Source organism: Meriones unguiculatus, chromosome 17, assembly GCF_030254825.1.
Source record: "Meriones unguiculatus strain TT.TT164.6M chromosome 17, Bangor_MerUng_6.1, whole genome shotgun sequence".
Lineage (NCBI taxonomy): Eukaryota > Metazoa > Chordata > Mammalia > Rodentia > Muridae > Meriones > Meriones unguiculatus.
In genome coordinates this window covers 33591724-33615713 of record NC_083364.1, presented here as the reverse complement: position 1 = coordinate 33615713, position 23990 = coordinate 33591724, and the positions used below count along the sequence as shown (strand labels likewise).

The 23990-nt window shown below is 45.9% G+C and overlaps 1 long non-coding RNA gene across 1 annotated transcript in view; it reads left to right on the top strand.

Moving 5' to 3' along the window:
• Nucleotides 1–22854, top strand: part of LOC132648525 (uncharacterized) — a 68278-nt gene extending 45424 nt beyond the window's left edge. Inside the window, exons 2-3 of the long non-coding RNA XR_009586935.1 lie at nt 17146–17404; nt 19155–22854. This is a non-coding gene — a long non-coding RNA (uncharacterized LOC132648525). The remainder of the gene's footprint in view (nt 1–17145; nt 17405–19154) is intronic.
• Nucleotides 22855–23990: the final 1136 nt, after the last annotated feature.

Below are 23990 nucleotides of genomic sequence, written 5' to 3'. Positions count from 1 at the left end.
GAAAGTGGAGGGTGTTCTGTGTTTCATGCCTGTTTAGCACTATGTCTGGGAGTCCTTGTGCTGTGCTAACAGTTCAGAGCCTTGCCTGGAAGGTTAGGTCATTCAGAGTAAGGAGCAAGTGTGGCGCAGGGCCTGGGCCAAAGGAAGGCCATCATGGTTGTCCTCAGTCACAAGAGCTCACCTTGTGTGGTCTGCAGTTTCTCTGCAGAGAGAGCAGCTCTTGAGTTAAAGTTAAAGTTAAGTTGCCTTAGCATCAACAGATTGAACTAAAGTCTCCAGGGTCCCCTTCTTCACATTAAGTCAACTGTTCCACGTGGTACCAGTGCCCACCGGCTCCTCAGGGGTTTCTCATCAAGCTGACACCAAATCTCAGAGCAGTATGTTGACCTGGATGGCCTATCAAAGCCTCTAATTTGAAGGGCTACAACCACCATCCTCCACGAGCATCATGGAGAGCAATCTGAAGTAAAGGGATTAGGTGAAACTTCGTGAGAACTCGGATGGCAGCCTGATGGCTGAACACACACAGACAAGGAATGCTCATCCGGGAGCCAAGACTGGGTGTGTGTGTGTGTGAAACAGGGGTGATTGAGAAGACTGTGATCAGTCAATAGGCTGTGTGTGAGTCATCGGGTGTAGTGCGGTAGGTTCTGAGTCCTGTGGGCTGTGTGCAAGTCAGTGGGTGTGGGCGCAGGAGGTTCCGAGTCCCGGACTAGGAGAGTCAGAAAGAATCATGACAAGCAGGTCCCGGGGCCATTCTTGTCTCCACCCTGACATTCTCAGCTGCCCTCTCTGAGGCCACCCGGGAGCAAATATTTTCATGTTATTGATCATTTTTGACAGCAGCTAGGTGTGCTCTCTAGAATGGAAGCTTGCCTGTCACTCATGCAGGAGACTAACCTTTTTTCTCAGAGTGTGTTGGGGGGGGGGGGTGTTTTGAATACCTCAGAAGCATCCATCAAGTTGACCCCGCTCCATCCGGTGCCTAACTGGGTGACTGAGCGCTCTCTCGCTTTGCCCCCTGGAGTGGATCTGCTGTAGTCGTCTTTGTGCCTTTCTCATCTGTTCCTTCTTCATTGACCCGCTTCCAGCTAAAGTCCTCCAGCATGCCAGATAGCCATGAGAGCCAAGGACAAGCCGAGCAAGTATCAACAGGGGGGCCGGGGCTTCGGAAGCCCCATGGTTGACTGAGAGAGTGAGTACAGGCACGAATTGTCCCAGTGTCCTGAGAGGCACATCTCAAGCGGCTGCTGCCTTTGTTTTGTTTTCCCTCGCAGGCAGTGGTGTGTTGCAAATGAAGTCTTGGAGGGAAGAGGCAGGAATGTCTTTAAAAGCCTAGTCCTAGAAATGTGCAGCCAGATTGCTTGCTTTTCACTGGATGGTGTGGCTACGCACAGCTCTCTCATCCTGCAGAGGGTCTGTTTCTCCAAGCAACCCCTCCCCCACTCAGCCTCATCTCCTCTCCCTCTGCTTTGCAACTCTGTCTAGCATCCGAGTAAGAACAAAGTAGCTGATGTCAACCAGTGCTGAACTGAATAGGCCAGATGTTTCTGTCTTTTCATCCCTCTGCCTTTACACCTCTGCCCCAAACACACATCCTGACACCCCCACCTCCCTGCCACATGCGTGCCCAGCAGGAGTCAGTGCAGGAGAGGGACGGTGGCCCGTCATTCTTGATTTAAACATATACTTCTTCTGGCCATGATTCAAGTCATCCAACAACATCTTGGGTTGCATTCAAACCCAAGTTCATTAATACCTCACCGCCAGGATTCAAAGCAGGAGCAGGCAAACAGGATGGAACACTTTGTCCAGCAAAGCAGAGCACTGCAGCCCCTCCACAGCTCTGTCGCACACCAAGTCTCCCAAACTGTGGCTTGCGTCTGTCTAATCCACTTGCCTGCAAGATGTTTAGGAAAGGGCTCCCCAGGGCTGCCTGCTAGGAGGAAGCAGTCCTTTGAGCCTGCTAAGGACTGGACCCATGACCTAGCCAGAAGGCCCCAAGCTAGCTCTCCCTGATCCAATTCCTTGGCTGCTTTGACTTATACAACGTGGTTGAAGAGTTATGCTTCCAAAAACAGAGGCCCCTAAACGAAGCCCCATCTTACATTCCAGGTTCTGCAGTCGCTCTTTGCATCTCTACAGTCACATCCTGGGGTTTTCACACCCTGGAGAAAAAGGAAATGGGAGAGACTGTGTGGCCCAACAACTCTCTAGGGTTCCCTGCAAGGAGGCACCAGAGCATGGATTTTAAACAAGTCACGTCAGGCATTCACTGGCACATGCTTTTCATTACAATGATACAAACATGGCCAGATCCAAGGGGCCTTTTGGTCTGTTTATCAAGATTCCACCCACATATGATGCAACAGCTCTTCCACCAACGCCGACCAGTAAATGCAAGCTTTCTGCACCTTCTGAGCTACGCACGTTGTTACTTCAAAGGAAGTGTGGATAGGAGTTTCCTGTCCACAGAAATGATCATCACCCACAGGAGAGGTCCCTTCATTTTCTGTTTGTACAAGAGAACATTCAAGGTGACCCTCTCCCAGGAGAGAGTGAGATTTCCATCTGTAATTCTCCCTTCACTGAGAGTCATCTGACAGTCACTTCTCCAACCCCTTCTTCATTTACTGACCCTTCAAGGTATAGCCATTGTGACGATGATTTTGTAAGCCAGTATTTTTCTCGTGCTAATCTGGGATGGAGCATTTGAAACCTTGGGATGTGCCTCCCGGGTTCCATAATTGAAAGAGAAAACTAAAATCTGGCAGAGAGAAGTGAGTTTTTTAGATGCATGACCAAAAACACAACAAGTGCTGCCAGAGTCCAGCTCAGTGTTTCTAAAAACCTCGGGGCTGCCAGATGACAGCAGGTGGCATTCTGGCCTTGCTGTAGTCCCATATCACACACAGATTTGGGGTTTTGTTTTCCTTTGGCTTTTGATGCTGGTTTTGTGTGTTTTTGAATCAACATTCTGCTCTGTATCCCAGGCTGGCCTTGAACCTGTGTCAATCCTCCTGCCTCGGCCTCCTAAGTACTAAGATTATAAGCAGACTGATGCTTTAATGGGGTTCTGTGTAAACTTTCTTCTCTCATTTTTTTAATGTTTTATTTTTATTTTTTCCCGAGTATATGTATTTATGTATGGTGGTTTGAATTCAAATGGCCCCAGTAGGTTCATGTATTTGAATATTCAGGGGGTAGCACTATTTGAAAGGGTTAGGAGATGTGGCTTTGTTGTAAGTGTGGCCTTATTGGGGTAGGCATGGTTTGGAGGAAGGTGGAGGAGTTGGTCATGGTGTCCCCTTACATCAATAGAACACTGACTAAGACAGTGTGTATGCCTGTGTGAGTGTGTGCCACATTTCTGTGGGTGGAAATTTCTGAGGGTAGAAGAGGGGATCAGACCACCAGAGGCTAGAGTTTCAGGTCTCTATGAGTCACCTGACTTGGATATTGGGAACCAAACTCAGGTCCTCTGGAAGAGAATGTGCTCTTAACCAGTGAGCCATCTCTCTGGCACCTCTACCTTTTAGTAAGACGCTGATTGAAATGAGCACTTCGGCCTTATAAATAAATGGCAAAGTATAAACCAGGTTTTGTTTCAATGAAAAGCTAAATACAGTTGAGTTGGTTCATTTTGAACTTGGTGGTCAATACCCAAATCTATTTTTACCTCTAATAGTCCATGAAATGTGATCTCTGGACAGCAAACAGTGTCTCTTTTCTGTCCTGTGCAGACAGCACTCTTATGGGACAGTACCTCTTTCATCAGTCAATGCTCTTGTAAGTAGACAGGGCCAGTGGAGCGGTTTGGGGGGAACCTTCTTTAGAGGCTGTTTCTGGACCAAATGTTGAATAAGCTTGAACTCTCTTTGTTCCTGAAAGGGCCAGGATGAGATAGTGGAGTGGAGGGAAAGCTCCCTTATGGAGTAGTTAAGGAGCTACACTCCCTCTGTGTTATGCCAGCTTCCTGCATGGTCTCAGGTGTCCTCCACCTACCTCAGGACTCAGTTTCCCCACCTGTGGTAAGAAGGATGGGGCCAGACCCACTCTTTCTAAAGAACTCTGTTGTTCCTGCATGTTCCTAAACCTTTGTCTCTCCATCTGATTTTGATTTTGCTATGTGTGCCAGTCAGGAAATGAGAGGAGTGAGATCCCCAGGTTGGGGTTGGGGTGGTGGGAGGAAGGGTTTATTCCAAGAGACACATGACTAAGAAGAAAATTGCCAGTAGGGAGAAAATGAAGCCTGGCCCTTACACAGAGATGGCTTGTTACAGAACCTTGTTGGCCTTGCTACGTGAATTGCCAACACATACACACACCCAGCAGCCGCCACTGAATGCTGCGTTATGATGCTGAAACCCTTCAGGCACAAGTTGCTATTTGCAGAGTCCATCAGGGCAGTCTGAGGGAACGAGCATCCAGAGCTGTCAGCTTTCTCCAGGCATAGCCAGGCTGTGTCCAGCACAGGGACCTCCCAGGGAGACCAGAGCAGAGGAAATCAGGTTGGAAATTCACTGGCAGCTCCCACTTGACCCCATGGAAAGTGCTGACTTGAGCTAAAGGGAGCATCACAATTCAGTGTGGCCAGGCTGTGCTGTCCAAACAAACTTGGTGTAGTGAGGCTCTCTCCCATCCTTGCTGTTCTTTGTACAGGACACCAGTGTGTAGCTGCCATGGAAGATACAAAGGTTAGAATCCCTGATCCCTGTGCTCACAGAGCTTGCAGTCCAGTGAGAAGAGCAGAAACACAACAACTGCGGCCGTGATCTAGTTTGCCAAATGGCATTCTTGATCTAGATGGGCGTGAGGGGGGCACAGAAACTGATTCTGAGAGATGGTGTATGATTAACTGTGATGACTGACTTGCTCAGATCCAGCAACATCTAGGAGATGAGATGGGAAGGAACTTCTGTGTGCCTCTGTGATGGGGTTTCATGATTACAGACCAAGAGGTTTTGGGGTTCAAATGAGTGGATTTACTCCTTGATTTATTCACAGTGTGATGGTACTGTTGAGAAGTAGTAAAAGGTAGATGTATTTGGAAGAAGGAAGTCACTGGGGGGGGGTATAGCCTTTTACTTGACATCTTCCTATTTCCTTTTGCTTCCTGGCTGCCATGATGTGAGCTGACTCCACAAATTTAGGTGAGATGCTCCTTCTAGCTGCTACCCTAACACATTATTATTATTATTATTATTATTATTATTATTATTATTACTATTATTCATACAGCATTCTGCCTGCATGTGTACCTACACACCAGATCTCACTACAGATGGTTAAGAGCCACCATGTGGTTGCTGGGAATTGAACTCAGGGCCTTTAAGAGGTTAAGATGTTCTTAATCTCTGAGCCATCTCTCCAGCTCCGTACTTTGACATCTTTACTGGTCTCCTCAGTAGAACAGACTGTTGGCACTCATTAATTATTTATGGGATGGATGGATGGGTGGATGGATGGATGGATGGATGGATGAAGTCATCATGTCTGGAGCTGCAATTTGCTGTTGGCACCAGAAAGATGGCACCTCACCTACAGGCTGAACTTCTTGAATGACTACTGGGGACCAAAGTCCTTTTTGGCACAGAAGCCCAGTCACAGCTCAGATGGACTGAGTGCCATTTCCAGCCTCCCTCTGCCCATCTTCAGCGATGAGTGATGAGGACAAGCCTGAAATCACAATCTCCTTGAATGTCATGTCTGGGAGAATACCTCAGATCCAATGGTTCCCAGACCTAGTTGGCTGACTCAGAAGCTCCACGGATGGGCTTGGCAAGCTGCCTGGTTAATAAGCCTGCAAGCTGATGTAGTACCCTGTGGGACCTGGCTCTGATCCAAGAGCTGGCACCGGAAGCCCCTCTACAGGCCAACCTGCTCACTCTACAGGAATCATTTGACTGTGAAGGTCCTTCTACTCTAGCTCTGCTTACAGGTTTTGCTGTTCTTTAATCTCATAAGAAGCTGCTGAACTGAAATGCAATACACTTCCCAAGAATACACACTAGATACCTAAAATATTACTTTTAGGGAGTCAGGAGAACAGAAAACATGGGCCATTTCTTAATCTCCTAACTTGTTATTCTCAGCCTCATTTTGTACAACATAATAGAGGAGATTTTTGTATAATCCTGCAGGAGCATGTCATTAGGATCTGAAGGGTGGATGATAGATATGAGAGTCCTGATTTTAATTTGCAATTGTAGTTCCTGTCTACTCTGGCTGCTGGGCATTGGCCAGCCTTTATTTCTACATAAGGATATACCGTGTTTTATTACCAACATAACAGAGGTTTATAGTCCAAATTAGGTCTTCCTAATGTTCACACCTTTCCAAAATTATACCTCTCAATACAAGGAAGCCAAATTGTAGTAGATTTTTCCACTCTTCAGAAAGACCTGATATCCTGGTTTGGCTGGTTACTTACCAAATAGAGTAAGGAACACCATATGTCAAAGAGTGGCCTACATCCTGCTGCCCCCAGTGCTGCCTCTCATCTTCTGGACAAAGTAAATAAAAGACTTTCAGGAACACCGTGGACAGCTGATGCCATGCATTTACTCTGCTGTAATGAGCACAGGTGGTCTCGGTGGGGACAAATGGCCACCTTGATGTTTGCCAACCCCAGGTAAGAACTGTGCCGCTCACAAGCCTGCATCTTTTCCACCCACGCCTCTTACTGAACGCAGCCTGGGCCAAGGATACAGTTGAGCTAAGGAGGAGACAGTGAAGGCGCTGTCAATCAAAGAGCAGGCAACCCAGAGGGGAAGAGGCCCTGAAGGTTGTGATGGGGATTCCGATGAACTCATTGGTACACTTGACTGTTAAGAAAAACAATACTGGATGTTCCACACAGTGAGAGTGGGAAAGACTTTGTGGTCTGTGCGGTGTGTTCTTCCCCATTTCTAAGAAACATGGAGGAATCAGCTCAGCAGCCTGGCTAGTCAGATGATACATGCCATGCATGTGCTGGATCTCTAGTTTTCTAGGCAACTGCTGTGACGTCTTTTCTATAACGCAGGGCCGTGGAGAAAGACACCATGACTTCCTTTTAATTTTAAGATTTATTTTCATGTATGCCTAGCTAGGAGGGGAACAACTTACAGAGGCCAAAGGAAGGGTCAACCTGTCTACAGGCAGTTCTGCGATGCCCAATGTACTTGCCGGGAACCTCGCTTGGGCCCTCTGGAAAAGCAGCAAGTGCTCTTAACTGATGAGCCATCTCTCCAGCTCTGAATTTCCATGTCCCATGGGAATATGGGAGGTGAAATGAAGTCCTGACCTCGCTAGGTGACAGAGAGTACTTTCTCACATTTTGCCTTTGAGGTGAATTGTACTTGCAGACAATGCTTTCATCAGGATGTGACAAAGGTCATTCCTACCTTGCTTTCCTCTTTTTTTCCCTGTGAACACACGCTGAGCTTACTCTGAGAACCAAGCCCTGTGCCAAATGCTAATTGATTGACAGACAGAGTGAAGCAGCTGCTGACAGAGCATGTAGAGGACATTTTGAAAGCTTCAGGGTCACCTGTGGTATGTGCAGGAGTCAGTCACTGAGTAATCGCTGTGCTGTGCCAGAGACACAGCAAAAAATGTAGAAAGAGTTCCTGTTTCAAAGATCTCACGCTCTAAAATATCTATGAAACAGGACAGATACTGCTGAGTGACAAAATTCTGATAGTCCACCCACCTGCCTTTCCAACAACCATATGTTCATCCGGAAGGATATATTTATTTTATTGAACAGAACCAGTGCTTGAAATGCAACGAAGACACTAAGGAATGTAGTTAATTCTGATAATGGAACGTTCTATAAAGGGAACAACCCCAGGGTGGATAGAAACCTATGATTAAAAAAAAAAAAATTTCCCAGATAGATTTTGGAAGACCTCTCTAAAGAAGTGACATTTTGGTCAAGGAGAGCATGGGCTTTGTAAAGGAGGCACTCATGGGACTAACTGGGTGGAGATAGGCAAAGAGATTCTCAGATGCAACGATACTGAGGTAGGAGTCATTTAGAAATGGGCACAATGGTGGGAAGAGGCTAGGACGTGGAGATTTGATCTTAGGGGGAGGCATATGCTAGACCGTTAATTGTCTTATTAAACTTTATTCTAAGCACACTTGAGGACTGTTTGTTGGAAAAGCTACTTTCTGACATGCTTTCAAAAGTTTGTTCCAGGCCCTTTTCTTAGCACTTCAAATAACCAGTGTACAAAATAGCAAAAGGTAAAGATATAAACCCGAACTTTTGACTTAATGAACATTTACAGACCATCCCAAACCCCTGACAATATGAATCCCTGTCAATTGGAAACAGACATTTACCAAAGTAACACATTTGTTGAGCCATAAAAATAAATTGAAATATATCATAAGCAATAGAAATCTTGAAGAGTGAGTTCTGTACACCAATGAAACTAGACGTGAAGAGCAAAGAAAGTCTCAGGGATTTAGAGATTAGATATTGCGTTTGCTGTAGTTTGGAGAAGTGCTCTTAGGAAGATCTGTGGGTTGAAGGCGTGCTTCTAAACACACCAGTGTCTAGGTGCTGGGATCGGGAGAGTTGTGGCTTCATCAACAAAACTGATGAATTCATAGCAGGTGATGGGACTCCTGGGAGGCGGAAGCAGGTTCCTGGAGATACGACTGTGAAGGGCACACCCGAACCCTACATCCTCATGAGACTAGTAGCTTTGCAGGGCCAGCAATTCCACCCTGGTGTTTCTGCCTAACTGCCATGGAGCCAACCCACAATGGGCTGAAGCCTCGAAAGCCAAGAGTCGTAACAAACCTTTCTTCCTCGTAAATTGTTTCTCTCTAGTACTTTGTCACAGCAACAGAACACTAACATGATGTTACTCATGTTTCAACACAGGTCAAAAACAGAATTACAAAGGAAGGAAAAATATATTTTAAACTGACCAATAATGAATAACCAATATATGGAAATAGATTATGCAACTAAAGCAATGCTTTTGGGGAAAATTCATGGTGAAAGTTTCCACCTTAAAAATCTAGGAAAGAGAAGCAAGATTATGTATGTATGGATATGTCATAATGAGGCCCATCGGTTTATACAAGCAATACCAGTTAGCAATTATAATTTAAAAGGCTAGAAAAGGCACATATTAAAGTTGAAGAGGAAAACAAAAAAAAAAAAGCAAGCCAAAAATTGAAAAAGACAAAACAAAGCAAAAACAAACAAACAAAAAGCAGAGCTAGAAAGACAGCTCATTAAGAGCTCTTGCTGCTCTTGCAGAGGACCTGGGTCTGGTTCTCAGAACCTACATGGTGGCTCAGAGTCACCTACAATTCCAGGTGAAGGGAACTGACACTCTCTTCTGGCCTCTGCAAGCCACAGGTAGTATATACATATACTAGCAGACAAAAACACTTATATATATATCTATAAAATAAATAATAATAATAAACTAGAAAAGTTTATAATAATATTATTATGTTTTTATTATATATTTATTATAATAATGTATATTGCATTATAATAATGTATAATATGTATTATAACAACTATGTTTATTATACTATTTATTATAACAAACTAGAAAAGTTTAAAAGGAAAAAGTAAAGAGAAAAACTGGTGAAGCCCTAAGTTGGTTCTAAGAAAAACGTTAATAGAATTTGTCAACCTTTATTAAACATTTGTGCTGGTTGGTCTTGGTGGTCAATTAACCCAGATTGGGAGATTCTTAGGATTATAGCACCCAACTTTGAGTGTGGGTTTCCATCGGGGTTTAACAAATGGTGTACAATTAACTAAAGCCAAGGACCCAGCCTGCATGGATGGGCAGTAAGAGTGAAAGTCACCCAGTGCCTACAAGCTCTGTTCTTCCTGGGTACATAAGTCTACCATGTCGGGTGCATGGGTCTGTCCTCCTGGGTATGTGGGTCTGTCCTCCTGGGTGCGTGTATCTCTCCTCCTGTGTGCACGGTTCTACCCTCCTGGGTGCATGGGTCTACTATTGTAAATAAAAATATATCAGGATAAATATGTTTATTATTAGCCCTATAATTATTATGGTGGTATTATGTAACCCACTACCATAATCAATAACACACTTATTTACCTTACTTGTGTTATTTACCTTGGGCTGTGCAGATAATCCAACTACGCTATCCCATATCTTCCAGCCCAATTCCATGCCTTAACCATTCCTGTCTGGGCTACCTTCCATCCATAATCTTATAAATACTTGTTTATATTTTTGGTGTTTCTTTTCATACCATTCTCAGAGTCCTTCCTCCCGGCCCACATGGTTCTTTCTTCACTTAATCCGTGGCAGCTTCCTGCTCTCTCTTTTCTTTTCATCTGTCTCTCTTTCCCATGATTCTGCCGTCCTCACAGCTCATAAACTTTGGCCACTCCCTACCTAGATTTATGGCTTTTCATTAGCCAATCAGGAATAATTTCTTAGGCAAGGTTAAACAGCAATAGTTAGGGTACATGACAGTTTGCTTGTAAACAGTAAGAATCTTGGCGGGCACGCATTAACAAATACAAAGCACCAGGCTATACTCCAACAGTGTCCCCTCCTGGGTGCATGGGTCTACCATTGTTACTATTGTGTGTGTGGATCAGATGCCAGCTCTTACAGCCTTTCAACCTGGACAACACCAGCAACTTTCCAGATAATGCCCAAGATTTTATCATCAGAGAAGGATTGTATCTGTGGTTTTCCTTTTTCTGGTTTCCACCTCTTGGATCAAGCAGCTGCCTAGTAATTTAACAAAGCTGATTGGAGATGGGACAGAAAATCTACATAGTATAACCTCCGTGTTTAAAAAAAAAAAAATCCATTTACATTCATTCACAACACTTCCACAAAGATAACTCCAGGCTCCGTTGGTTTTCTTGGTGAGTTTGAAACTGATAGCACACATTTCACACAAAGTCTTAGAAAGTGGAACATTTCTCAATTCATTCTGGGAGACCAACAAGAACTTGGGGAGAAAATCTGGCACAGGCATCCTACTGCATGGATGAGGACGTAGAAGTTCAGAATAGTGACACAGTGTGGCCCAAACCCCAGGATCTGCTGGAAGTGACAGCGCAATACTGAAGGCCCAGGAGGTTAGACTCATGGACCCAGAAGGGTAGACACATAAACCCAAGAGGATAGACTCATGGGTGCAGGAGGGTGGGCCAGTGTACCCAGACAGACAGATGTACACAACGGAAGTCTTTCTCACTGTGCTGCTTTCTGGAAAGCAGCCCCACAGTTTGGAGATCACAGCCCTGGAGCCACAGCTAGAGGAGCCAGGGCCATAAGCCGAGATCCATAACTCCCCCTCCTCCAGCTTGCTGCCCCCAGTGGAATGTGTACACTCAATTCTGTACGCCCACATCACAGGTTGTGGAAGGCCCCGTGCGAATCTTCCTATTCACAGTGAACAGCTGTTTGAGGCTAGAGATATTGTGTGTGGTTCTAGAAACCCCTCTTCATCTCACATCTGGTATTTCCATTTGGGCCAATAATCCTGTCTAGTCCATTATGTATTGCTCCGTGTAACAGATACGGCACAGAAGGAATGCTTGAAGGTTTTAACAGCAGAGCAAGTTCCTGCCAGATGCAAACAATGGCTGCACATGGGGATAGTAAGGGCTGTGCAGGTTGTAGCTACACAGAACACCCAGTATGTGAATGAGAGCTTATGTTACTAATTAACATTCAAATCCACAGCGCGCCTCTGCTCTCACACATTGTCAGAATTTGAAATCGCCAGCTCTTTCTTCTGTGGCTCTTCAGTCTGGATGTCTGGATGGTCAGGATGGAGATGTGGGTCATTTGCTGCTGAAACATGGGAGGTTATGTCCCAGTCTACCATGATGTATTGCTTCTTTATGACCTTGCTGGGAACGTGCCTGGAGCTGACCTTGACACCTCAGCATACCCTCTTGCCTGGTAGTCTCTACCTCCTGGAAGACTTCTTCTCATCCACTCTGTCATTGTTGGGGTCTCCTCAATTGAATGAGCCACAGTCCCCTTGTACAACCAAGCCTCCATCTCCGCTCCATCAATCTGCTTTCCATGGCATCATTTGCACATCTGCCCTGTCATTGTGTTAAATTAAATGTATTGGCATGACTGCAAATTCTGGCCTCCTCGGCATGTGCCTCTGACTTCCCAGTGTTAACTCTACAAACTGAGCTGTAGTGCTCCCTCCCTCCCTAACTCCTTACCCAGTTTTCCCTCCTTGGCTACAGAATGTTCAGTCTATCCCAATAGCTAGGGCAAATGCAGTCTGTCCTAGAACCAACCAAGCCAGGTAGTCCTGTTGCCTTTCATTTCTGAGGAGGACTAGCCAGCTAGTCTTGCCTGCCCACCACCTCTTCTGGTCTCATCCTGAATCCAGTTTCCCATCTCCCAGTTGAATGAGAACAAGAGCCTCCTTATGGCTACTACTTCTACCTCCACTGCTCAGGGCTGTTCTTCAATAGCTCCTATTGGGTCAGACACTGTAATCCATGTTCATACTCCAACTCACTGTAAAAGCACAGCTCCCCCATTGACTGGCAAATCCCATCCTACTAGCTTCTCTGTTGCTGGAAACTCAGGCTCCAGGTTTCTTTCTCCACCCCATCCCTCCTCCATCCATCCCTGCCATGCTGTAGACAATCCCCCCCCCCCCCCCGCCTCAGAGCCTTGCTCTGAAAGCTGTTCTCCTGGGTTTCTGCAAAGGCCACTCTGGTATTGTTAATATCAGAAATGTCGCCCATTGTCTTGTGTCCAGTTGGTGGAACTGTTTTAGGAGGTTCTGAAATGTTTGAAAGGAGCTGAGGTGGAAGAAGTAGACCTGTCAGTCTGAACTCTTTTGGAACCAGGAGCCCAAACAAATCTTTTCTCCCTTGAGTTGGTTTTGTTGAGTATTGTAATCAGAATAATGTAAATGCAGTCAGCACACATACCCTTCCTTCTGTGAAAGCAGGGCCTTCCCTTCCTATCCAGTGGAAAATACCTTATGCTCTGGCCCACTGTAGAGGTTTGAATGAAAATGAACCCATCTACTCATAAAGAGTGGCATTATTTGAGGTGTGGCCTTGTTGGAGGAAGTGTGGCCTTGTTGGAGGAAGTGTGTCACTGGGGATGTGCTTTGAGGTTTCAGAGGCACAAGCCAGGCCCAGGGTCACTTTTTCTTCCTGCTTCCTGTCTATCCTGATGTATAACTCTCAGCTCCTCTCCAGCACCACATTTGCCTGCCTGCAAACATCCTTCCCACCATGATGATAATGGACTAAACCTCTAAACTGTAAGCCATCCTCAATGAAATGTTTTCCTTCAAAACAGTTGCCATAGTAGTCACGGTGTCTCTTCACAGAAATAAAACCCTAACAAAGACACCTCCTTTTAGGATCTTATTTGTGTGTGTGTGTGTGTGTGTGTGTGTGTGTGTGTGTGTAACATATCTGAGGGGCCTGAATTGTCCAGAAGAAAACCGTAGCTTCCCTGGAGCTAAAGTTACTGAGCCTCCAGATGTGAGTACTGGGAACCAAACTCAGGTCCTCTGGAGGAGCAACAAGTGTTCTTAGAACTGAACCGTCTCTCCAGCCTCTGTTCCTACTCTACCGTTGTACTTCATTTGCTAGCACAGGTAACTATCTCACATTGTGTTGTTTGTTTGTTAATATACTCATAGATGATATTAGCTCCGTGAAGGCTGATCCTTTGATTTTCTCACCCCTGCATCCCAGTGCCCGGAATGATGTCTGACACTTCATGGGTTATCCACAGATAGACTGTGAAGCCAAATAGGTGTTATTCTCTAGCGTCATCTTCCAGAGATCTCTCCACCTCTGAACAGTAGCATTTAAATAAGTATAAGGACAATGATGGAGACATGATGAGAAATACTAATTAGTAAACTTTCACTTTGCCCTTGGCATATACAATAAAAGTATCAAAGCACAGAGATTAGAGAAGCAAACAGTAAAGAGGAAGGCCGAAGTCTGCTCAAAAGACACTGGTAAGTGCAGCAAAGCATTGACTGGATTCCAAACTCTGTGGATGAACTGTGCTTCTCTGCTTTTGGGTGTATCCCATTGGTAAAGATGCTGTCAAGGAACCAGATGTTGGGTTTATTGTGCAAACCTTTGGGGTAATGTCGATGAGGCTGAGTTGCTTGGCCCCTCCAGAACCTGTGTACTAAATGTTTAGATGACTTGACAAGAATAGAAAGTATTCCTGAGAGTCTCACAGTGTCTGTGAGAAGTCCTTCCTAGGAAGGGGATCTCACAGGTGCAAATGGCTCTCCCAGGCCTGGGATGTTTCCGGAGAAAGGAAACCAGGAGGTCTCTGTAGTGCGGCTTGCTACCCCCTCACACACCCCACAGCCAGGACAGCCAGATGTTTCGGAACACAGGTGCACCGAGTGGCCCCATTTCCTGTCCCTTGTCCTGTCTCAAGCTGTGTTGGGACACCCCATGTAATCAGGATGTGAATTTCTGTGATTGCAACTTCTAAATGTCTCCTATAAAAGTGGGGTTTCCACCTATAGAGGTCTACATGAAGCCCTTTCCATGCCCTACAGACAGCTCCTGCAAGCTAGGACCTGATGCTCCCAGAGACAGGGAGGTCAAGATCTCTAACAGCCCTAGGTACCCAGGGTTCCTTCTAGAACCTTCTCTGCCTCAGCATGCCCTCTCTCGAACTCTTGGTCTCTAATCTAACTGGCACTTGTATCAGAATACCCTGGAGGGATTCCTAGCAGTGTCCTGGATCCACCCTGATAACTCTGTCTGGGCACTGTAGGGAGGATTGGAGCTGTACATGTCCAACAGATTCCCCAGTGATGACGCTGGTGGTGCAGTTATCATTTTGCCTGGATGTCTTTTATTTATTTATTTACTTACTTACTTACTTACTTATTTTCCATTTCCTCTCCATTGTCACTGCCACTGGCTGGGACGGAAACCTCACAGACTTCTTAATGTTGAAGACTTAGAGAAACAGCAGGCTCAATCAAAGTCAGGCAGCCACGAAGAGGCAAAGTCAGCATCCGCAAGTAGCATAGAAAAGCTGGTTCAACACCCCTTGGACAGGAGACCTCATGTCTCGAAGGACAAGACCTTTCTGTGGAAGAGATGCAGAGCCAGGGGTGAAAGCAGGATCCAGTGCTACTAGCTCAGCTGGCCTGCATCTGCTGTTTCTTTCCACCTTATTCATCTGCTCTAATAGGCACCTACCAGGGGCCAAGCATGAGGCCCTCCCTCCATTCTGACAAATGTATTTCAAAGTCGCTTTTACATGACACAGTCATTTGTCCTCATGATTCACCGAATGTGGGCACACAAAATTAAAGTGGGCCTATTCCAGGGCCACAAAGGAGTCAGAAGCAGAGCTCTAAATACATGGAAATAAAGAGTTTAATATAGACTGGGTGTAGAAGATATCTTTCCCAGAGGGTGACACAGATGTAAGGGGCAAGTAAGAGATGTGGGTTAAGAAGTGAAAGAATGGTATTTGTTGGTTGAACAGTATGTCTGAAGGGCCCTGTGGTGGGAAGAGCCTTGGTGAGTGTGAGAATGAAAAGACAGCAGCACGGCTGGACCAGGAAGAGTCAGGGTCCAGGAGGAAGGGAGATGCCAGGCCATGCAAGGCTCAACAGGGCAAAGAAGAGACAGTAGGAGGCCCCCGTGGGGGTCAGAGCAGGAAACAGAGGCATAGTCAATTTTGCTTTTCTGAAGCATCCATGCGCTACCACGTGGAAGAGGAGAGAAGACACAGGTGACCTACTGTCACAGGAGACCACGTCTCTGCCTTAGATAGTAGTGGTATATTGTAAGAAGCAAAAGGCAATAGCAACATCACCATCCACACAGGTTGGCAATGGGTAGTTTTGGCAAAACACTATGGTTGACCCCTGGGTCACTAGTATGGGCCCATGGAAAAAGAGCAGTGGTCCCTACTTCAAAAAAAACTGCACTACAGTTTTGTGGAAAGCAGTCTCTGTTACTGGAAGTTGTTTGGGTGGCTTTCAGAACAGGAACTGTCTCTCACTTTGCAGCTTTTCTCTTAGCCACTGAAAAGTAAAGGCCACTTTTCGTTTAGTATAAGGAAGCATAGTGCATTCCGCCATCTTTGTAGCACACAGGCCAGGCCTCCCCGACTTACAGTCAGAGATTCGTGTTTACGGAAATTGATGTCGGATTCGAACAGACCTTAAGCTTTCAAATGAGTTTACGTTGCTCCAGATGTGTAGCTGTGCTGATTATTTCTACCCCAAGTGTGTCTGATCAATAGGTGTGTATTGAGCTAGGCTTGGCAGTGCAGACCTATGATCCCAGTTTTTTATGCTGAGGAAAGAAAGACTATGAGTTTCATGAGTTTGAGTCTAGCCTCGGCTATTTGTTGCGTTCTAAGCTGGCCTGGACAATTTAGTGGGACTGTGTTTGTTTTGAAACAAATAAACTACAAAAGCACGCAAGCAAAAGGGCATGTAATTATTCATTGTCCACAGTCAGAGCCAGAGAACATTCCCTTGGTTGGAAAAGAGCAGAGCCAGCCTGGATTCTCAGATCTGAGGAAACTATAGAGACCTAAGGAGGGGGGAGGGGAGGGCTGTATGGCCCAAGCCACGTAATCTTAAATTATAAAAGCCCCCAAGCAGAGAAAACAGTTGTGTATTCCCAATGGTACCTCTTTAGGTACTTATAACTTTTGCAAGTGAAAACATGGGGCCCTGGAGCCATTTTGAACCCAAATTCACCTTGCTCACACTCCTGAAAGCTAAAGTGTGTGCCTGGTGTTGACTGATGACCTTGGGGATGCTCTAAACAATCCTGTTTCCCCCGTAGCTTGTGGTTTGAGCCTCTATGTGGAAGGCCTGTGTTTGAAGACACTGACTGATGCTGTGCCCGGTTTCCAGACCACTGCCGATTCTCAGTGTTACTGACAGGCGATTTCCTCAGCTAGTGATTGTGCCTCCCAGTGTCACAGCTGGGATGCCAGGTTGTTAAGTCATCTGTTTTACCTCAGTCCCAATTCTGGGAAGCATTGCCCTCTCCCTTCCTGAACATTTGATTTGAAGATAAAGGGAGGATGTTCATTTCTTCAATGCGGAAACTTCCAGGGTGTTCCTACTGTCAATCTTCTCCTATCTTGGAAAATTCCTCCCAAACAGGGGCTGGACATGAGTCAGATGCCTGCAAGTGAAGGAGCAGAAAGAGCCCAAGGAAAAGGCTGAGTAGTCTCTGTCACCATGACGTGGGTTTCCTGTTCCTCAGGCCCAGATGGCAAACTTCAAGACTATCAAGGACACGGAGTGCCGTGATCGGCCCCTGCGCCTGGTGCTCCAGTTCTGAGCCTGGCCTTGCCATCCTGATGCTGTAACCTTCGTCAGGTTTCTTTACTCACTTAGCTGTGCTTCCGCTGGAAAATGTGTAAGATGCAAATAGTGATTTGCCAACGTTTTTACTTATATCCTTCAGGTTTTTAAAAAATTATTATTGTTATACCTATAACTGTTCTATATATGCTCTGTGGGTTTTTTTGTTTGTTTGTTTTGTTTAGAGGTTTATTTTTTATTATTTTAATTATGTTTAGGTGCACGTATCTGAACTTGGGGGTATATGAATATGAATGCAGGTATATGAATATGACCCAGGAGGCCAGGGTCTTCAGACGCCTCATAAGCCACTTGACATGGTGAACTTAGGTCCTCTGGAAAAATCAACAAGTGCTCTTAACTACTGAGTCATCTCTCCAGTTCTAGATTGTTTTCTCTCTCTCTCTCTCTCTCTTTAATATTTTATAACATTTATTTATATGGAATGGAGGCACATAGCCTGTCTGTGGCCGTCAGCACCCCCTTTCACCGCATGGGTCCTGAGGATAAAATTCAGATTATCAGATTTGATAGCAGGCTCCTTTACCCATTGGGCCATTTCTTTGTGCCCCATGCTCTGTGTCCAGAAGAATTTGGCTTCTAGACACATTGAACTTGGGTAGCACCCTTTTTCTTCCCTTCCTTGTTCATCAGCACACACAGCAGGGCCTCTGACCAATGGGACTACATGATACAATTCCAGACAAAGGCTCATTGTAAGGACACATCGCTTCTTCTGAGATGTTTGGAATTTTTCAAATAAGTCACACTCCTTCCTGCAATATTCACCAGTCCCTGAAAACATGGAGGCTCCCCGGTAGAGGAGGGAATTGGCTAGCATATTGTTGGAGAAGCCTTTTTCTGTGGCATTCTGGCTATGGCAACAGGCCCCCATAACCCCATTTCAAGGCAAGGATGTGTACAGAGATGCTTAAACATCCCCTGGCTCAGGTAGCCCATCCCCACCTCCAACCCCAGCTCAGCCAGTAATGTCTCAGGCCATAGGCCTCCCCTCTCTCTTGAAGAAGAGTCACTCAGTATCTCTGATACTGTCTGTTCATGCTCCACTTCCACTTAATCTTGCTAGTAGCGTGTGCTCTCCAGAGCTTTCCATCAACCGCTAGCCAAAACCATGAATAAGAAATTCCTCATTTATCTTGTTGATAGTTTCATTTACCAATGTCGCCAATACTTACAGATTGCTCCAGACTTCGAAATGTAAATTCATTTTCTAATTCTGCCTCCTTTGTAAAGATCAGGTCTCACTATGTCGCAGGCCTGGTTGATCTAGAAGTCATTAGGTAGACAAGGCTAGCCCCTAATCACAGAGGTCCATCTGCTTCTGCCTCTTAAGTACTGAGATTAAAAGTATGTGCCTCCATGCCCTGCAAAATTTGTGTTTTAAAAACACCAATTTAGGTTGCCTGCTTTTTGCATGTACAACAGTACTTACATAGAACATGGTTGCTACATGCATAAAGAAACTAACCAACACATGTAAGGATGTTAAACATGTTCACATATCTCAAGTCACTTAACTCAACCACATGGCAAGGTAAGGAGGTCTCATTTTATCATTGGGGAAATGAGTCTTCCCAAGGCACTACACTTGTTCAAGGTCCTCTATCTGGCAAGTGGTGAGACAGACTCAAACCTACGTCTTATGTTTCCACACCCTGGGGCCCTCTTAGAACCTGCTTCATAGCGTCCTGCTGCTTCTCCTTCATTCTGGGGCAGTTGACATTCTCTCTCCTCCCTACCCAGTTCACAGTCTCACCCTAGCTGTCTTTTTTCCTTTCTTTCAGTATTTCTTTTTTGGACCTATCCTGCTGCCTAGACAGTATTGTCACGAAGCTTCCTTCTTCAACTGTGATCCTTGCTTTCCAGCACTCCTGACTCTGCTGCAGTCCTCCCCACACTCTGCAGTAAGTCTTCCACAACAGTCTGGTTGGGACCACAGAGCACAGGAGTGTGGAGGGAGCACTCAGTCTCCTGATCCTGCCTTTGCTGAGCAGAAAAGCCTGGCTCTGAACTACCACACCTTCTGTTCCCATTTTCCTTACAGTGAGAAGCTCCTCCTGGGGACCACCTTCAGTTCCTTGTGGCCCTCACCTCACTGCCTCACTGCCCCATATTAGCTCTAACACATCCTTTATCATGTAGAGCCAATCCCTATGTGAGATCAACATCCCTAAGACATGTTTCCATTAGTTAGCTCAAGAAGTAACATATCACTTCTTAGCCTTTGGGTGATGGCCATGACAACTTTGACATTTATTACTCTTATAAATACCCTTTTTTGTCTCTCATCATATAGTCAAGATTGTGCTATCCCTTGGCTGCTGTATCCCTGGGGGCCAGAGCATCCACTTTATTTGCCAAATCAGTGTTGGAACTTCAGAGTCGTCCTGAACCAAACTACCTAAGGAGGCTATTAATAGCCTAATGTCCCTGTAGAGCTTAAATACTTATTATCTTGGTACCATAAATTCCAAGGGAGGCACACAGTGTCAAGGTAGCAAAGTATGCTGTTCCAGCCTGGACCATGGCCTCTCCATCCTTGCTAGATACACACACAGGTGAATTCACCCTCACTGCTCTACACCTGAATTGTTCCTGCCAGTTTGAGAGCCATGAGTGACATCATGACATCACGTGGTTTCCCTTTTTGAAACCAGAAACAACTGACTTGATGCCTCCAAGACTACCCCTAGATCTCCATGTCAAGCTTACAAATGAAGACTCCCAGAGTCCTAAAACCATGGGTAAACGTTTATAACATGAACTCAAGAGAAGAAGCAAGTGCTTCTCTTGGGGTCTGGAGGTGGAGGGGTCGGAAAGTGTTACTCCCTGTCTCTTAGGCTGAGCCAGCAAAGTAGTATTTTCCTTATCAAGAGCAAGGCCTGTGACTTGCCTCACCCTCCTAGCATAAAACATTGCTCAACTAACAAGGTCACGAGCACTCCAGTTCTTCCATTTTGCAGCAACTTCTGAGGTCAAGATCATGGCTATACTTCTAACAGAGAAACAGGAAGATAAAACCTGTTAGCCATGTGTTTCTGCTTAATCTGAAATATTTCCCCGGGCTCATGGTTGTACATACACACACACACACACACACACACACACACACAGAGGAATGCTGTCTTTTGACTAAAAAAATTGTTTACCCATAATGCACTTTTAAAAACAAAGTTAACAGTACCCCAAGTCTGATACCTAGGGATAGACCCTCTTCCTCTTTCTTGGCTAGTTTTATGTCAACTTGAATACCAGCTAGAGTCATTTGGGAAGAAAACTCTCAAGAAAATGCCTGCATAAGATATATCTGGTGGCAAATCTGTAGGACATTTTTTAAACTACTGATTGATGTGTAAGGACCAGCCCAGTATAGGTGGTGCCATGCCTGGGTTGTAAGAAAGCAAAAGACTGGTGGCCCTAAGTAGGTCAAGAGGGAAAAAGCCAGTAAGCAGCATTTCTCCATGGACTTTGTATCAGTTCCTGCCTCCGGATTCCTGCCGTGAGTCTCTGCCCTGATCCTTCAGTGACTATGGTGTAAAAGTGTAAGCTGGAATAAAGCCTTGTCTCCCCAAGTAGGATTTGATAATGGCATTTAATCACAGCAAGAGAGACCGTAACTAGGACACCCTCATTGCCTGGTTTGCTTAGAAGTCCAGGATTTGACGTCAGAAGAAATGAGACAAGGAACCTGGCTTCGACTTTAACTGCGTGCTTAACCTGGAGCAAACATTTGCCGGGACTGTACTGCCTAACATACAAGACACAAAGTTGTTCACACCAGGTTTGTGAAGATGAGAGTAATAAAGCCCATGATATATATATATATTCATTTAAACAACATATATTCATTTAAGCAACATATATATTCATTTAAAAAAGACTTCCAAACACTTGTTTATTTATTATTTGGCCGCATGTGTGTGCCGGTATGAATTTACGTGCCCTATGTGTGTGCAGGAACCCGCAGAGGCCAGAAGAAGGATGAAGGCACCCTGGAACTGGAGTTATAGGAGGATGTGAGTGTTGTGAGTGTTGGGAATGAAAGCCTGCTTTTCTGCGTGAGTAGCAAACACCTTTCACGGCCCCTTACGCTAGATCTTTACTGCAGGAAGTCTGGAACACTCACGAGCTCTGGGAAGAGTAGGCTTCCCCTTTGAATGCTACTGGACACACTCCTTTTATTGTTAATGAGCACGAGCAGGCAGGAGGAGGGGGCTGCAGGTTATATCTACAGGAGGTCTGAACCATTCTCTCGGTGAGGCCTGGCCTGTACCTGCACTATGCCAGGAGGAAGCGAGCTTTCCACCACTAGACACATTTGATAAATAACTACCTAACAGAGGAGCAGTGGAGAAAATGGAAACACCACCTAGATCAGAGGTTCTCAACCTGAGGGTTGCAGCCCCTTCGGGGGTCCACTGAAACCCAAGGATTCTGCAGGACACTTTAGTTCTCTCTTGAGAGTGCATGAAATCATGCTGAAGGCGTAAGAAAGACATTCACACAGCAGAGCTCCGTGTGTTTCAGCAGACAGGCCAGGTGCAGGAACCTGCCTCATGCTTCGGAGTGGCATAAGTGTCCACACTGCACATGCTGCTACTACTTACTTGCCCTTTCCCAGTGGTCTGTGTGCCCACATGTTGTCTACTCGGAAAGCCAGGTCGGATTCCCCAAGCCTGATGTTCAAACTGCTCCTTATGACTCCAGTCAGTGTAACCAACCGATGAGACCTTCTGGTCACCTAACCAACCATCTCTCTCTAGCCTCCACCCCACACTGGATTGTCCTCTCACCCACCTCTGTATGTCGGAGGCCCATTCATCCTTCTAGGCACAGTTTCAATGCTGCTGACTCCAGCAACCCTTTCCCACCTACGGTCAGCAGGAATGATTTCCTCTGCCCTGCCCTGACTTCATCTCTCCTTCCCTTTCAAGCCTTAGTATTAGAGCTAACTGGGGACACACTCACACACAATCCCTCAAGTCTGAATTCCTTAAGAAGTTCTACGTCCCTCTGCTCCTTCACCCTCTCTTCACGGCCCTTCACAATTCTCAGCACCAGGAAGTGCTTTCAGTTGAATGAGCAAATAAATCAATTTTTCCCTTCCAAACACAGAAGCCACCAGCCAATTGGCTCAGTCAATCCTTCTCCCCCCTGGGGTCTGGTCTGGAACACAGACAGAGACCTGAGAGATGTCAGCAAGTAGAGATCACGGGAAAATGAGAAGCACAGGGGAACACTCGGCCAGTAACGATGACGTCACAGAATGCAGAACTAGGACCCAGGATCGGTGACACATCCGTGAACCCAGCATTGGAGTGTATGAGATGGGAAGGAAGATCCAGCCTGAGGTACACAGTGAAGACCCTATCTCAAAAAGAAATAAAACAAAATACCCCTAAACCCATAAGTTACTGATTAGTCACCATATTTGAACAGAGAACATATTTGTGAAGGCTGTTATTTGGCATTTCTATTAAACATCATGGCAATCGTATGCTGGCTTAGTTCTTTGCAATTGTTTTGCTCCTACTCATATATGCTTTTCATGCCAAAATCCAGTGTCAGAGGAGGAGCTGGGAGGGGCAGTGTGACAGTGTTGACAGCACCCCAGGCTGAGGAACAAAGATATGGACCCTACAGCTTGGAAAATGTAGACGTGACAGAGGGCACCCCCTTCTACACTCCTCTAAGTCCCCATGAGAAGCTGCACCCCGCCCCTTGGGTTAGAGAAAGCAGACATACTTCCCGGTCTGTCTTCCTGATACCTTTAAGTCCTCTCCCAGTGCCTTCCACAAAAGGCTCTGTGGGTCTACTTACACAGTAGCACACCGTTGGCCGAAGCAAGGTTTCAAATGACAGCTGAGAAACGGGAGCTGGGAGAACAGGGTTCTTGTTGGCTCCTGGTCCCAGGTCTGCCCTTGTTTCCAGTGCTGGGGTGTAAAGTGGGTCAGTGGAAATGAGTGAGCCCCGAGTTGGAGTGCCTCACTCTGCCATTTCCACTTTTTAACTTCATTACACCCACGGGTAAATGGAGGCTATTTGTGATTCTGTATCAGCTAAACTGACCTCCAGCCCCTACTGGCCTTCCCTGGGAACCCAGGGGAGAGAGTGAGGGACAGCCATCTGTAGGGGGTAGGAAAAAAAAAAAACCTGGAATGTCCTGTCCTAGTTCCCCGGGGGGCCCCTGCCACCCACTGTCCAAGGCAAACACAGCAGTCATCCCAGGAAGCAAGCAATTAGATGCTCCCGGGGGGCCTGTAAATTCCTAACTTCTCTCTTCAGGAGGTGGAAGGAATGGGATTGCTGGGGGATATTTCTGTTTTTCTGTCTGTGGGTGAATGTGTATTGGGAGGTGTGAGTGTGTGTGTGTGTTATCCCTCCTCCCATCCTGTGCCTTACACAACTAGCTATTTACACACCAGATGATCCCTACAGGAAAAGGCAAGTCCCCAGCCGCTGTGGAATTTTAAGAGAGCTTCCTGGAATGCCCTTGTGGGATGTCTGGTTCTAATTGCCTCCGTCAGTGGAGCTGGCAAGCTGGCAGGCGCAATGAGAGGTGAAATTGAACAGATTCCAGTTCACATCAGACCCCCAGCCCTGTCAGAGTCCCCTAGGGC